At 33.3% G+C, this 5,717-nt stretch overlaps 1 long non-coding RNA gene across 1 annotated transcript in view; it reads left to right on the plus strand.

Moving 5' to 3' along the window:
* Positions 1-5,077, plus strand: part of LOC147842056 (uncharacterized) — a 592,784-nt gene extending 587,707 nt beyond the window's left edge. The window contains exon 3 of the long non-coding RNA XR_015501119.1: positions 4,894-5,077. This is a non-coding gene — a long non-coding RNA (uncharacterized LOC147842056). The remainder of the gene's footprint in view (positions 1-4,893) is intronic.
* The last annotated feature ends 640 nt before the right edge of the window (positions 5,078-5,717 follow it).

Consider the following 5,717-nt stretch of genomic DNA (forward strand, 5'->3'; position numbering starts at 1 on the left):
GACCATCGTCAAACAAATACAGTGTAAATTCACTATTGTTGATCCTGGACCATCTTCATTTAAATACAGTGTAAATTCACTAATGTTGATCCTGGACCATCATCATTTAAATACAGTGTAAATTCACTACTGTTGATCCTGGACCATCATAAACATTTAAAGACAGTGTAATTCATTAATGTTGATCCTGGACCATCATCATTTAAATACAGTGTAAATTCACCAATGTTGATCCTGGACCATCATCATTTAAATGCAGTGTAAACTCACTATTGTTGATCCTGGACCATCTTCATTTAAATACAGTGTAAATTCACTATTGTTGATCCTGGACCATTATCATTTAAATGCAGTGTAAATTCACTAATGTTGATCCTGGACCATCATCATTTAAATACAGTGTAAATTCATTAATGTTGATCCTGGACCATCGTCAAATAAATACAGTGTAAATTCACTATTGTTGATCCTGGACCATCATCATTTAAATGCAGTGTAAACTCACTATTGTTGATCCTGGACCATCTTCATTTAAATACAGTGTAAATTCACTAATGTTGATCCTGGACCATCATCAAATAAATAAAGTGTGAATTCACTAATGTTGATCCTGGACCATCGTCAAATAAATACAGTGTAAATTCACTATTGTTGATGCTGGACAATCATCATTTAAATACAGTTTAAATTCACTAATGTTGATCCTGGACCATCATAAACATTTAAATACAGTTTAAATTCACTAATGTTGATCCTGGACCATCATCAAATAAATAGTGTAAATTCACTACTGTTGATCCTGGACCATCATAAACATTTAAAGACAGTGTAAATTCACTACTGTTGATCCTGGACCATCATCAAATAAATACAGTGTAAATTCACTAATGTTGATCCTGGACCATCATCATTTAAATACAGTTTAAATTCACTAATGTTGATCCTGGACCATCTTCATTTAAATACAGTGTATATTCACTACTGTTGATCTTGGACCATCATCAAATAAATACAGTGTAAATTCACCAATGTTGATCCTGGACCATTATCATTTAAATACAGAGTAAATTCACTAATGTTGATCCAGGACCATCTTCATTTAAATACAGTGTAAATTCACTAATGTTAATCCTGGACCATCCTCAATTAAATACAGTGTAAATTCACTACTTTTAATCCTAGACCATCATCATTTAAATATAGTGTAAGTTCACTACTGTTGATCCTGGACCATCATCATTTAAATACAGTGTAAATTTACTAATGTTGATCCTGGACCATCGTCAAATAAATACAGTGTAAATTCACTATTGTTGATCCTGGACCATCATCAATTAAATACAGTGTAAATTCACTAATGTTGATCCTGGACCATCATCAATTAAATACAGTGTAAACTTACCAATGTTGATCCTGGACCATCATCATTTAAATACAGTGTAAATTCACTATTGTTGATCCAGGACCATCATCATTTAAATACACTGTAAACTCACCAATGTTGATCCTGGACCATCGTCAAATAAATACAGTGTATATTCACTATTGTTGATCCAGGACCATCATCATTTAAATGCAGTGTAAACTCACTAATGTTGATCCTGAACCATCATCATTGAAATACAGTGTAAATTCACTAATGTTGATCCAGGACCATCATCATTTAAATACACTGTAAACTCACCAATGTTGATCCTGGACCATCGTCAAATAAATACAGTGTAAATTCACTATTGTTGATCCAGGACCATCATCATTTAAATGAGGTGTAAATTCACTAATGTTGATCCTGAACCATCATCAAATAAATGATGTGTAAATTCACTAGTGTTGATCCTGGACCATCATCAATTAAATACAGTGTAAATTCACTAATGTTGATCCTGGACCATCATCAAATAAATGATGTGTAAATTCACTAGTGTTGATCCTGGACCATCATCATTTAAATACAGTGTAAATTCACTAATGTTGATCCTGGACCATCATCATTTAAATACAGTGTAAATTCACTAATGTTGATCCTGGACCATCATCATTTAAATACAGTGTAAATTCACTAATGTTGATCCTGGACCATCGTCAGATAAATACAGTGTAAATTCACTATTGTTGATCCTGGACCATCATCAAATAAATACTGTGTAAATTCACTTATGTTGATCCTGGACCATCATCAATTAAATACAGTGTAAACTTACCAATGTTGATCCTGGACCATCATCACTGAAATACAGTGTAAATTCACTAATCTTGATCCTGGACCATCATCAATTAAATACAGTGTAAATTCACTATTGTTGATCCTGGACCATCATCATTTAAATACAGTGTAAATTCACTACTGTTGATCCTGGACCATCATCAAATAAATACAGTGTCAATTCACTAATGTTGATCCTGGACCATCATCATTGAAATACAGTGTAAATTCACTACTGTTGATCCTGGACCATCATAAACATTTAAATACAGTTTAAATTCACTAATGTTGATCCAGGACCATCATCATTTAAATACAATGTAAATTCACTACTGTTGATCCTGGACCATCGTCAAATAAATACAGTGTAAATTCACTAATGTTGATCCTGGACCATCGTCAAATAAATACAGTGTAAATTCACTAATGTTGATCCTGGACCATCATCATTTAAATACAGTGTAAATTCATTAATGTTGATCCTGGACCATCATCAAATAAATACAGTGTAAATTCACCAATGTTGATCCTGGACCATCATCAATTAAATACAGTGTAAATTCACTAATGTTGATCCTGGACCATCGTCAAATAAATACAGTGTAAATTCACCAATGTTGATCCTGGACCATCATCATTTAAATACAGTGTAAATTCACTAATGTTGATCCTGGACCATCATCAATTGAATACAGTGTAAATTCACTAATGTTGATCCTGGACCATCGTCAAATAAATACAGTGTAAATTCACTATTGTTGATCCTGGACCATCTTCATTTAAATACAGTGTAAATTCACTACTGTTGATCCTGGACCATCATAAACATTTAAATACAGTTTAAATTCACTAATGTTGATCCTGGACCATCATCATTTAAATACAGTGTAAATTCACCAATGTTGATCCTGGACCATCATAAACATTTAAATACAGTTTAAATTCACTAATGTTGATCCTGGACCATCATCATTTAAATACAGTGTAATTTCACTAATGTTGATCCTGGATCATCATCATTTAAATACAGTGTAAATTCACTAATGTTGATCCTGGACCATCATCATTTAAATACAGTGTAAATTCATTAATGTTGATCCTGGACCATCGTCAAACAAATACAGTGTAAATTCACTATTGTTGATCCAGGACCATCATCATTTAAATACAGTGTAAATTCACTAATGTTGATCCTGGACCATCGTCAAATAAATACAGTGTAAATTCACTATTGTTGATCCTGGATCATCATCATTTAAATACAGTGTAAATTCACTAATGTTGATCCTGGACCATCATCAATTAAATACAGTGTAAATTCATTATTGTTGATCCTGGACCATCATCATTTAAATACAGTTTAAATTCACTAATGTTGATCCTGGACCATCGTAAACATTTAAATACAGTGTAAATTCACTAATGTTTATCCTGGACCATCATCATTTAAATACATTGTAAAATCACTATCGTTGATCCTGGCCCATCATCATTTAAATACAGAGTAAATTCTCTAATGTTGATCCTGGACCACCATCCTTTAACTACAGTGTAAATTCACTAATGTTGATCCTGGACCATCATCATCATTTAAATACAGTGTAAATTGCCGTCACCAATAATGTAGTGGTTTTTGCATTAATACATGCCACTTTAGTGTTCATGGTGACCTGAGTTAGATTCTTGATTACCTTGAGGTCCTATGTCAATTCTTCCCATCTGTCTGCTTCACACACTCTTCTCTCTCTACTGTCCCATCAGTAAAAGGTGAACACCCCTCATAAAATAAAAAAAATAAAAATATTCACTAATATTGATCCTGGACCATCATAAACATTTAAATACAGTGTAAATTGTAATGTCTAATAAGAAGGTAGCTGGTTCGATCCTTGGCTGAGTCAGTTGGCATTTCTGTGTGGAGTTTGCATGTTCTTCCCGTGTTTGCATGGGTTTCTTCCGGGTGCTCCAGTTTCCCCCAAAGACATGTGGTACAGGTGAATTAACTAAGCCAAATTTTCCGTAGTGTGTGAATGAGTGTGTGTGAATGTTTCTCAGTGATGGGTTGCGGCTTAAGGTCATCCGCTGCGTAAAACAGATGCTGGAAAGAAAAAATTGTTTTGCTTGTTTTTTAACGTTTATACTCCCAAAGTTGGAGGCGAACGTGGTGATTTTTTCCCAAAATAACTTTTTAAATGTCTATTTTGGCATAATATGTCCCAGTAACTTAATTTTATGATTCCCATATTCGTCATGAGTATGTGGTGAGGACGTTTTGAAGATCAAACTGGCACGTTATAAAGTTGTTTAGATAGAGACCGAAATGGAATCTGCTAAGTTCCAAATAATATTTTAGTATTATGTAATATTATATAATAATGTTATAGAAAGCAAAAATGTAACTTCCTTGAACATCAACATATTGTTTCAACACCAATTTATATATTTTTAATAAAATTAATAAGCCGACTGATTGTAGAAAGCGGATACTATGAGATTCGGGCAGGGCCGGAGTGGGACTCCTTTTCAGCCATGGAATTTTAAGCCTTAGACCGGCCCACCTCAGTTCATGACTGATTATATTAAAATAATGTCATTTCTAATTCAGTTTCTAATGACACTATCACGTCTTTTTCAAGAAAACAGCTGCTTTAGAATGTCAAATGTTTTTCATAAACATGAGAGCATTAAAGGGTAGCTAAATCTTCAACACTATTCTTTAAAACATCACAATGTCCTTTCCTGCAATATCTGAATATATATTCTGTGCAAAATTCTTTATAGATATCCAGTCCTTTGTAATGGTGGTCACACGAAAAATAAAATAAAATATGTACACCTACATAAGTAACCCAAGGAGTACTAAATGTCTTAACACTAAAAATGAAAATAAAATAAAAACTACTCAGGTGAGGTTCGAACTCTGGTCAGCAGCGATGTAACACAACATGCTAATAGGCAACATTATGACATCGTTGCGACAACCTTTAGCAACAACGTAGAATTCTCAATCTTTTTGCCAGGTTTGTACCTACGTTGTAGAAAGTTTTATTGCTACGTTGAGGCAAGGTTTTGTGTTTGTTGGAACATTAAATGGTGATGACAAAAAGGTATTTTTTCATATGAGGACAAAAAAGTATTATATTCTATTTTTAAATGCCTTTAACTTTTAATTGCAGATTTAGCTTTTGTTTTGGAGCATACTAGCTTACAGAAAACCTGAACCCTAAATTTCCTTTTGATTTCAGGGTGTGTTGTTCATATTGTTTTTATCCACCAAATTTCAAATATCACTAATAAAGGATATATAAATTAATCAGTGTAATTAAATAATAGTATTATAAACTAAATAAATCGTTTATTCTGTGTGCTACCCTGGTGCTTTTTTTTATTAACAAGAACCAGCATTTACAGTTTTCTTATACAATACAATCACTTTACATTTCTTAACTACCCTGGTGCTACCACTTCATCGTGTACTGCCACATTTGTGGGCGGCAGGGCACGTGACCCAACT

This window comes from Danio rerio, chromosome 10 (assembly GCF_052040795.2).
Source record: "Danio rerio strain M-AB ecotype USA chromosome 10, GRCz13ab, whole genome shotgun sequence".
In the NCBI taxonomy this organism is placed as follows: Eukaryota; Metazoa; Chordata; class Actinopteri; order Cypriniformes; family Danionidae; genus Danio; species Danio rerio.